This window comes from Cryptomeria japonica, chromosome 2 (genome assembly GCF_030272615.1).
Source record: "Cryptomeria japonica chromosome 2, Sugi_1.0, whole genome shotgun sequence".
Lineage (NCBI taxonomy): Eukaryota > Viridiplantae > Streptophyta > Pinopsida > Cupressales > Cupressaceae > Cryptomeria > Cryptomeria japonica.
This window is the reverse complement of record NC_081406.1, coordinates 292,386,679-292,399,027: the sequence shown is the minus strand read 5'-3', so window position 1 is coordinate 292,399,027 and position 12,349 is coordinate 292,386,679.

Sequence of the window (12,349 nt, the reverse complement as noted above, 5' to 3'; positions counted from 1 at the left end):
AACACTAAACAAACAAAAGAAGAGTGTAGAAAAGAGAAAGAGGAATCAACAGTCAAGAAAGAAGAAATAGTCAGTGCTCAAACTTTGATGGTATCAGCTATGATAATACAAGAAGTTGAGGTTCCTGAGGATATAAGAGATGAAATGGTAAGAATCAGAGAATTGTTTGCACCATTAAAAGTTCCAGTCACATATACTGGCAGGCAACAAGTAGATGATTCAGAGACTGATTCAAACAAGTATGAATGGGGTCCTAACTATCTTTTAGACACATTTGCTACAGAAACTCCAGAAGAATCTAGTGGTGTCATAGATGATACTCAAGAGCTGATGCGCATAAAACTAGAGAGGGAAATACAAGAAATTAGACAAAAGAGGCAAGCAAATTATGAACAAGCATTGAAAGAAGGAACAATACCAAAAAGCTTCTCATCTATGTGTCCTTATCCTAAAACAGAACAAATTAGTTATAGCACTACACGGGAAGAGTTAGAAGCTGCAGAACAAGAACCAGTTATTAGTCCAGAAGAAGTTGAATGGAGTAGATGACAAAAAATCACAAAAACAATGAGATCATGTCAATAGGTGTGTCAGATACAAATGACAAATGAACTACAATATGAAGGAATTTGAAGCATTAAAGATGTTAGTATTGATACCATACATATGCTTACTAAATCACCTGAAAGAGACTTGGAAAATTCATCCGATAACTCTGATGATTCTGATGACTCTGATGACAGTCATGTTCATGATGATACCCACTCATCCTCAAATTCTGAATCATCTGATAAAAACAATGAAAAGTTGCCTACTAGTCTTATTGTTGTTAAACCACGATATGACGTCCAGTCTGACATAGTAAATGACATTACAAGTATCTCTATTGGATTAGATCAATTAAATATTAACATGAACTTTAATAATCATGATCGGACTCTTCCTGGTCTTGAGACACTTACGCAAGGTATCATTCTGGAACTTGATTTTTTGATCCACAGTTGTGATAACAATACCGTGAATGCTCTTGAACCTATCCAAAATTTGTCCTTAATACACCCCAAATTGATTGACTGTACTTTATAGAATCAACCCATGGATATACCTACTTTTGCTAATGACTATACATTATCCTATTATCTCAATGCAGTTGAACCTATGAACTCTTCCACCAGTGAAAAGAGTGAAAATATGACTGAAGAGGATATCAAGTATCTTATTCGCAAAAACAAGAAAAATAAAAATAAAAGATCTGATGGCAAAAACCATATTGTGGCAGTGTCAAAATCTAAAAAAGAGAAAATAAAGGATGTACCTAAAGGTGAAAACCTCTTTGAGGTGCCTGAAGGTGAGATACTTGGTATACTGCCCAGTCATTTTCAAGAGCAGTCTTCCATATTGATCGAGCCAACTCATCCAGTGAACATTGGGAGTCAAGAGACACCACATATCATTCATGTAGCTCAATCACTATCAGCAGAAGAATTGAAAGAGTTCACCCAGCTATTCTTAGAAAAGAAAATAAACTGTGCATGGACGTACTCTAATATGCCAGGCTTGGATCCTGATCTCATTATGCACCATCTTTCAATCACACTGGGAGTAAAACCAGTTAAGCAAAAACTCCGTAAGATGAACCTACATGTAGCGTTACTGGTCAAGGCTGAACTAGAAAAACTACTCAAAGATGGATTCATTAGAGCTATAGATTATGCCAAATGGATTTCAAACATAGTACCTGTATCAAAGGCAGACAAATCTATCAAAGTTTGCATTGACTTCAAAGATCTTAACAAAGCATGTCCGAAGGATGATTTTCCATTACCAAATATTCATATGATAGTCGACATGACAACGGGGTATGAAATGTACTCACTAATGGATGGATTCTTTGGATACAATCAAATCAAAATAGCTCCTGGAGATCAGGAAAAGACAACTTTCACCTGTGCATGGGGAACCTTTTGCTAGAATGTCATGCCATTTGGGCTAAAGAATGCAGGAACAACCTATCAAAGAGTAGTCACTACAATGTTTCATGATATGATGCACAAGAATATGGAAGACTATGTTGATGATACTTTAGTGAAAACTATGAAAAGATCAACACATATTCAAGAGTTAGGTCCTATCCTCGATAGAATGGAAAAGTTCAAACTCTGGTTAAACCCAAAGAAGTGTGCATTCAGAGTGACATCTGGTAAGCTACTTGGATACATTATTTCAAAAAAAGGAATCGAAGTTGATCCTGAGAAAGTCCAAGCCATAATGGAAATGTTGCCTCCAAAGAATATCAGTCAAATGAGAAATCTACAAGGACTTCTCCAGTCTATCAGAAGGTTCATTTCTCAGCAAGCAGATAAGGCTCAACCTTTCATGAAGGTACTAAGGAAAGGCGTATTATACAATTGGGATCAAGAATGTGAGCAACATCTTCAGCAAATCAAAGAGTATCTATCAAACCCACCAATCTTAATGCCACCTATTCAAGGTAAACCACTGATCTTATATATATCAGCAACAGATTCATCATTGGGGGTGCTTTTGGTGCAACAAGATGACAACAAAAAGGAAAGAGCTATCTATTACATCAACAGGACATTGGTGTCTTATGAAATGAATTATACTGTAATAGAAAAAGCATGCTTAGCATTGGTCTTTGCATCAAAAAAACTAAGACACTACATGCTAGCACATCCAGTCAAGTTGGTGGCTAAAATTGATCCACTCAAGTATCTTCTTAATAAAGCAACACTCATAGGAAGATTGGCAAAATGGATCATGATCCTTATAGAATTTGACATTAAATATGTGGAACATAAAGCCATAAAAGGATAGGTAATTGTTGATCAACTTGCTGAAGCTCCACTTGAGGATACTCAACTGCTACACATCAAGTTCCCAAAGGAATCAATAATGCATCTTACTCAACAACCCTGGAAGATGTTCTTTGATGGGTCCTTTACTCAAAATGGTTCAGGTGTTGGCATATTATTCATTAATCCTCAAAAGTACTCCATCCCAAAATCTTACAAGATTTTATTTCCCTGCACAAATAATATTGCAGAATATGAAGCCTTGGTAAATGGGATAAAGCTAGCCATTGAATGGAAGGTTGTTGAATTACATATTTATGGAGATTCTCAGCTGGTCATCAATCAAATCAATGATACATATCAAACTCGAGATGAGAAGTTGATGCCTTACAAGAGAATGGTGGATGATCTCAAGAAGTACTTTGCTTTTGTGTCATTCCAGCATATCCTAAGGTCTGCTAACAAAGCAGCAGATGCTATGGCCACTTTGGCATCCATACCTAAGTTACAAGAGTTCAATGCTCACTTTGAATTCCTAGTGGAAGAGTTACGTTACCTAGCTTATGATTCCCTTGAAACCCAAATAGTCTATTCTATTATTGGACACGACTCATCCAGATATAGCCACATCTACTCCTATCTACGTGACCAAGTTATTCCTAAAAATCTTACCCGAAATGAGAAAAGAAACCCAACTCGAAATGCTTCACGATATGTTATCATAGCTAATGATTTATTTAGACAAGGTTTGGACGGTACATTACTTAGATGTCTAGAAACTGAAGAGTCTAAACGTGCATTATCGAAAGTCCATGAAGGTATTTGTGGATCTCATTTGAATGGTTTTACTTTAGCTCAGAAACTATTATGGGTTGGCTACTACTGGCCAGATATGGAAAAAGATGCCATAAAATTTGCTAAGACTTGTGAGAAATGTCAGCTTCATGGAAATCTCATACATGCCCTGGTGAGGGATCTCATACCATTCATTACACACTGGCCTTTTCAGTAATGGGCCTTTGATCTCATTGGTCAAATATATCCTGCATCATCCAATGAACATAAATTCATCATAACTGCCACTGAGTATCTCACCAAGTGGGTAGAGGCGGTTCCACTCATCAAAGCAACTGGTAAACAAGTTGCCTTATTCATCCTAAACTATATAATTTGCAGGTATGGGATACCTTTGTCCATCGTGACTGATAATGGAGGACAGTTCAAGAATAAAGACCTGGATGAACTTTGTGAGAAATTCAAAATAAAGCAACACTGGTCATCAGTATATTACCCTCAAGGTAATGGACAAGCCGAGGCGTCTAACAAAAACCTACTGACTATCTTGCATAGAACAATGAACAAATCCGAGAAGGATTGGCATCTGCAGCTCAATCCTGCACTATGGGCTTACAGAACAAGTATCAGAACACCTACTGGGGCTACACCTTTCTCTTTGGTGTATGGGTCCGAAGCAGTATTACCTATTGAAGTAGAAATATCATCTCTAAGAGTTTCATTGCAAGGTCTTGTTACTGATGAAGATCACATAATATCTAGATTGCAAGAACTCAAATTGCTGGATGAATGTCAGCAAGATGTGTTTGATCATCTCATAGTGTACTAAAAGAGAATGTCTAGTGGATATAACAAGAAGGTTAGACAAAGAGAATTTCAGGTTGGAGACCTAGTACTAAGAGAAAATCCAAAAAATCAACAATTTCAAGACAACAAAGGGAAGTTTGAACCCAACTGGCTAGGTCCCTATATCATTACTACAGTCTTCAGCTCTGGTGCTTATCAGCTCTCAACATCAGAAGGAGAACAGCTCTAAGAATTGATTAACACCATCCACCTAAAAAGATTCTTTACTTAGCATTCTCTGCTCCAGCAAACTATACAGCTGAAAAAGTCCTTAAAAAATCCTAAAAATTGGAAAAGTCTTGAAAAAAAAATTTAAAAAAATGTAAAAGAGAAAATGTCCTAGTGAAAACTTGGTAAATAGGCACCTTGGTAAAAAAAAAAAATGATTCTTTGCCAAGTAGGTGAAAACCTGGTAAACAGGCACCTTTTGTACTCAAGCGCTCCATCTATCAACGCAACATTGGCATTTCCCGATTCCATGCATCTTTGCTTTCACTTGTACATATTTTGTGGTCACTTTCATGACACCCTGGTTCATTGGAACCCACATGACTTGAAACTGATCAATGCCCTAGTCTTAGGAAAATCAACAGAGCACATCCCATGTCCTAAGCAGTATCAAACAAGTCATTTTCCTGTCAGTGAAAACCGGTCGTCCACTCCGAGTCAATCATCTATCTCCTGACTACTACAGAGTTTTTATCACTGAGTTAACAAGCAAAACAACATAACAGAAAATAGTCATTGAACAGTTTGAGCTTTGCATGAAAATTTTCTTTGTATGTTGTCTTTTATATTGATTTTTGATTATTGTCCCTCTAAGTAACTCGAGGAAGTCTATTGTGACTAAGAGGAGCAAGGATTGGGGGCATAATATTTTCCTTGTTTTCTGCTTGTAGGAATGATCCCGATGATCTAGAAACATATAAATTAGCTGGTTGTTTGTGATAAGAGCCTTCACATTAAGGTGAAATCGCCTCACATACCTCGACTCCACTTATTTGTATGCTACAGGGAGGTCCATATTATTTCTTCATTTGTTTTGAGGGAATTTCTTTATGATGCAATTCAGGTCCCTACAAAATCTGTCCAAGGATATGAACGAAAAAAGGGTCATTGCGGACAAGATTATTAATATTGCACATTGAAAAAGAAAGGAACTCTAACCTTCCTATTGTGTTCGTTATGCTCAATGATGAATCTTAAGCATTTTAAATCCATTGACTAGGTTTAGGTTGCATTTCGCATATCATTTTGCATTTCATTTTGCATTTTGTGACTTTAGAGTGATTTTGGTGTAATAATAATGATCTCTTCATTTGTTGAATTAGAGCTGGAAGCTTCACCATTTCTTCGCTAAGTGGTCTTTTCTTCATAATTTCTTCGATTGGGTACTTGTGTTTTGAGATGTTAGCTGCATACATAAACATCTTATATAGATTCATTCATTTCATTATTACTCATTTGCATTCATTTATTTGCATATGAAAAGAAACAAAAACATAGACATCCATAATCATTTGCAATACATACATTCATGCTGAAAAAGAAATGCATACATATAGAATAAAGCATATAGAAACATCTCATAACCAATTGACACAAGTACAATGAAGTCAAATTGGATCTCGTATATATATATATATATATCATCTCAAGTCTAAGAGTACAAAATGATGTCCAATGACATGTACAAACTCCCATTGCAGCAAGAATCATATAGGCTACAAAAATATGGGTGTGTCTACAAAAAAATATCTGAGCTACAAATGAAAAATCTAGCTAGCACCCTCTCCCTCATTGCCTGGTGGAGGAGGAGGAGCCTGATGCCTGGGATCCTATCGAGGTGCTTGTGCTCCCTCTGATCGGATCATATACTACAAATAAGGTTGCACCTGTTGTGCAACAGGAACTACAACACTATACACTGCTATGTAATAAGATGCCCTACTGCTCTGGAGAAGGACCTCCTATTGTAGAGACTCTATCTCTGCTCTCGACTCTGCTCTCAAAGCTGCAATCTGGCGATCATGCTCAGTCCTCACCTCGGCCAGTTGTTGGTCTCGCTCTACCAGCTAAGTCTGCACCACTATCAACTATGACTATAGCTCTGTAATATGAGCTCTCATCGACCTACCAACATCTTTTCCATGCTCTCTCGCAGGTCCCCCATCTCCACCCCCAAAAAAATTCAAAATTGGAAACATAAAGAGGCTAAAGATCTATCACTTACAATTGGCTCGTAGTTTCAGGGTCGATTGTGATGTCTCTGGCACTCAAATCAATGTTGATGAGTAGGGACCACCATTTTCTTCACAGAAGGGTTTTTCAAATTTTCAAATTTGGAGGGTTAAAATGAATTGAAAATGACACTTTTGTCCTATATATAGCCAAAAACCTAATTTTTCAACTTGCTCCAATGGACACGAAAATTGTACTCTTAGCTAATGTGTCTACTCTGATTTCATTTTCGGGATCGAAATTGAAATTTGAGATCATTTTGCTAGTCAATTTCATAATTTGGACCACTTAGTGCTTGTAGCGTCATAAATTGTACGCACTTGCTAGGGTGGTACAATTTCACACCTAGTTTAGCACCCGCCTTGGCGCATTTTGCATCTTGCATTACTTTTCCCCTTAAGCACTTAATTGATCAAATTAATTAAGTCTAAGGTTCTATTTCATCATCTTCTACATCATAAAGTTGGGCCCTTTCATTAAAGTGTGCCCTTTTCATTTTATTCCTCCTATACATCATTTAATCAAAAACCCTAATTAGGTCCTATTTTGAACTTGGGGGCTTCATTTCAGGGGTCAAAACATCTCGAAATCACCTGTAACTTTGGGATTCTCTCTAAAATCATCATATCCGATGGCCCTGAAAATTTGGTGAAAAGTTGTCGGGACCATGGCGCCCAGAGAGGACCATGGCGCCCGGAGTGCACATGGTCCCGAACATTTTTCCCAAAATTTTAGGAGCGCAATCCAATCATAAAATAAAGCTTAACCCTAAGAAATTGGTGGGATATTCAATCTCTAGGTCGGCCAAAAGTCAAAATTAAGACCTAGGGTTTCATATATAAGAGCTCTCTTTCTTCATTTGAAAGGATCGAAATTTTGGCTTTCAAGGAACCTCATATGCAGCAAAAGAGCAGATCTTTGAAGACTTCAACAACATTCAACATCCTTCTATCAAGCATTTATCAATTTCATTCATCCATTTAGGGCTTGGAAGACATTGAAGAACAATAGGAGATTACCGACTGAAGATTGGCTTGTACTCCTCCCTTGAGGGTTGGGTATGATTTCATGTTGTTTTCATGTCTTTGCATAAGCTTCAATATATCCTTTATTCATGCTTTAGATCACTTTGCATCTTGATTTAGAGCATTTACATTATCATTTACAAGCAATTAGGGTTTACTTTCTAGGTTGCTCTAGTTTGCTTTCTTGCATTTAAGGACCTTGCACACACACTAGGTCTGCACACACAATACATTTTACAATACAACTTGGCTATTCATGGAGGTGGAAATCACCGAAGTAGGGGTTTGACTAAGTCAAAACCCTATATAGCCACCCACCACACCTTTTCAGATATAAGTGCAGGTTTCGGAACTCGGACGATGCCGCAAGTTACAGATCCGGAAGAAGCAGATGGAGACCGAACTTCACACCAAATCTCAGAGCAAAAGACCAGGACAGGGGCGTGGGGTGCCCTGGTCCTGCCAGGATAGGGGCGTTGGGCACCCTGGTCCCTGGGACAGGGGCGCTGGGCACCCTGGTCCTTCTGATAGCAGTTTTTAGCATTTTTGACAGCTTTGCAAAACAGCAGTTTCCGGAGCAATTTCAGGGGCAGAATCAGGACAGTGGCGCCCGCGCCCCCGTCCCGAACATTTTTAGTCAGATTTTAACTCCAGGTACGCATTTGCATTCTTGTCTTATCCTTGTGTTTATAGCTTTCCATTGTTTAAGTTCAATTCTGCAATCTTGTTATTAGTTCATACTTGCACTTTGGGGTTAGGGATTGAACTTGCATCATTTCATCTTTCAATTGCAACAAAGGAATAGAAATCCTAATAGGTAGCCCGTGGCTCTCTCTTCCACAAGAAGAAGTATCCAATTGTGTGATACCTCTAGGCTCTTTCGTATTCCACAAGTGTGTGGTTGAAAGTGAGATTAGGGCATGTTTGCTTAGTGTCACTTTTTCTCCCACACATTTTTGGTGAACCCGACGTGAATCTATCATTGCTTCCTCTTGAATTGCATTTGTTAGATCTAGGTCTAAATTTAGTGTGTTTTCATTTCATTTTCATTAAAAAAAAAAAAAAAAGAGTGTGTTTCTTTGCATTGTGTGTTTAAATTTTATGCAATTTCAAAATGTCAGATTTTTATTTGCAAGATGTTCATATTTGTGATGATTATGGGTTAGCTTTAGATGAATTTTTGAAGTTTAAATATACCAAACCTTCATTTTACCAAAAACTCATAAAAATTGTTACTATGCCATTTCGTTGTGATGAGAAAGATAAGTCGAATGATTCCTCTCAAGGGTACATTCCTATCAGCTCTTCCACTAAATCTAGTAACATGGTCATTTTCAATGATCCCCTCTATGAAGAGATATCTTCTTTTGAATCAAAAGATAAACCTTTTAATAGATATGATCATGCTTTGTTGAATGATTCCCTTGATGCCTTTGTGTCTCCTAAAAAACACTGCCTTCATGAGGATCCTTTTGTACAAGAAGATGACATTATCCCTACATTTCCTAGTGATGGCCTTTCCTTTTCCAACAAAATTCCCACTAGAGATGATGAATTAATGATAAATGCTTACCCTTCTCCTAAAGTTGGTCTTACCCATAAGCATCCCTTAGAGAAAGAAGATGAAATAATAAGCAATTTCCTTAATTCTCTCTCCCCTAAAGATCATATTGAACATATTTTGAGGAAAGAGGATGAGTTTAACACATCTATTGATGCTCTCCCTCCTAAGGATGAGGAATTAATAAACAATGTTATCTCCTCTCCCGAAATTGACAATACTTCAAACATTCCTTTCAACAACCTCACTATTTGGGATGAACCATTAGAAGAAGGTATAGATTATTCTCTACCCCTAGCCAAAGGGGATGAAATCAAGATTGGAAACTCCCTTGATAGTTTCTCCCCATCCTTGAATCTCAATTATTCTCCCTCTAAAAATAAAGCATCTCCCTCTCCTCAACTTGGTTCTACTCATAAGGAAACCCTAGTTCAAAGCAAGATGGTTAACATTTCTTTCAAAGATCTCCCTTTCAAAAGTGAGACTCTAGAGAGTAATGTTGACCCTTCTCCTAGAGAGTTTATTCCCCATGTAGATCCTTTGATGATAGAGGATGATATGACCTTTCCTAGTATTAGTCTTCCTACTAGAACATCAATGCCTATCCCTTGTCTCTCTCCTAAAATTGATTTGATCCGTGATAAGATTTTAGTGCAAGAGAAGACTATCAATAATTCTTCCAATAATTTTGTTCATTCCTCTAAACCATCCTCAATCAATTTGATACATGTGAATGAGACACCTAACAAACCTCTCTTCACTATCCAAGGTGCTTGTCCTTCTCAAAATTCTCAACCTTTAAATAAGCCTATCTTAGTGGTTCAAGGTGGTTATGCTAATGATTCTTTTTGCACTCCTAAGAAAACTATTATTACTGTGCAAGGAGGTTACTCTACTAAGAGCCCTTATGAGTATGCTAAGCAACTGACTAGAGAGAGTTATCATGCGGTTGCTCATACCTATAACACAAGAAACAATAGGCAACCTAATCCTCCTCCAGTTATCCCAACTTCACTTCCTCCTCCTCAACCAATTCTTCCGCAAGCTCCTCGTATTTCACAAATGCTTAGTAAGGACTATGATCTCATAGAACAACTTAAAACTACCCCTGCTAAGATATCCCTTTGGGATTTGATCCAAACTTCTTCCGTTCATCATGGAATGTTACAAGATGCCTTGAAAGATTTGAATGTTCCTCCACCTAATACATCTAGTAACATAGTGTCTTTGGTTAACTCTGTGATGAATCCTAAAGCTCAAATTGTGTTTACTCAAGATGAGTTGCCTACTAGTGAAATTCAACAACAATATGATCCCTTGATGATTGTGGTTATCATAAATGACACTGCTATAAGATGAACACTGGTAGATAATGGCTCTGGCCTTAATGTGTGTAGCATTAATCTATTGCATAAGATGAATGTGGATACATCCCTTATTGAGCCTGACTCTCGTCCCATTCGAGGCTTTGATAATGTGGCTAAGTCTTCATTAGGTATTATCACTTTACCCATCACAGTGGGACCTGTTACTTTGCTTACTCCTATCCATCTCATGTCAGGAAATCTAACATACAACTTGTTATTAGGGAGGCCTTGGATTCACAGTATGCAAGCTGTCCCCTCTACATTGCATAGACAAGTTAAATTCATTTATAATAGTAAGACATATACCTTGATAGGTGACACTAATCTCCAAGCTTGTTTGCAAACATCTAAGCCTTCCGCTTCTAGTGATGACTCTTTGAACAAGATACCTATGGATGAATCATCATCCTTTGATAGTCAAAATTCTTTGGATGAGTCTAAAGCTTCTGAAGAAGATCCTTCTCGACTTGAATCTACACATGAAGAGGCTTTTGATCCTGAGAAGGTTCTCACAGAAGATGATTGGGGATCTCTTGACTTTAATCCCACCTTTGTAGCTGAGTATAGGGTTCCTCCTAGAGAGCTTAAAGTTAAAAAGAAGGAAGAAACTAGAGATCAATCAGTCTTACTTGAACCTATGAGCAATAATTTTGTGACTGCTTCTCAAACTTCTTCTCCTCACACCTCTTATTATGAAGAGTTTGATTCTTTGTCTTATGAAAAACCACCTTCTCTTCCTGAAATGGCTGATCGTTATGGTCGTGGTTTTCGCATTTTTGCTAAGCATGGGTATCATGGAAATGGTTGTGGTGCTCATGAACAAGGGATAAAAGTTCCTCTAGAGACTAATTTTCACAATTATGCCTTTGGACTCGGCTATAATCCCTGCAAATGTACCAAAGCATCTAAAAGACCATCTCTCAATGTGAATGCTATATTTAGTAGTGATGATGATCTCACTTCAACTAAATCATCTTCTACTTCTATCAACTCTCATTCCCCTCATAAGGAAATCTTGGCAATGAACAAATCTCTTTATGAATCCCCTCAAATTTCTAATTCCACTTATGAATCTTTATCTCCTATTCATCATAAAGTCCTTTCCTCTAGGGATAAGGCTCTAATAAATTACACTCATCCCTCTTCTAAGATTTCATGTGACTTTTCTTCTTCAATTTTTATCATTTTATACATGTTTTTGATCTCACTTATAGTTGAGCATTTAACATGTCATATTCAAATAACTCATTTAGTCTATCATGTCTTTAAATAACATTAATGGCTATTATGTTGCTCATCATTATGTGACATTGGTAGCTCATTTACTGGGGGCTCATTGTCATTCATGATGGTACAATTTCAAGTGCAATCATATTTTTTGAAGCAACATAATAGCCTAATTTTCTTGTTCCTATGGGGACAAGAGTGGTTTCATACATCTCTTCTTTTGCTTATGTCCAAATCTCTCCCTAGAAGATTGTGTAAGTCCTTCTCATTGTCCTTATCCTTGGGAGGCAATGATCTTTCCTTATTTTTATCTAAGGATCCACTTTTTCCTATTTCGTGGATGGTGTGAACTTTATTACTTGATGTTATTCCTTGTATGCATTTGTTGTTGTTTGTTCAAGGATTCTCTCTTACAAGAGGTGTAAGTCCTTGGCTACAACCTCTTTTGCACTTGGTAAAATACATCCATAA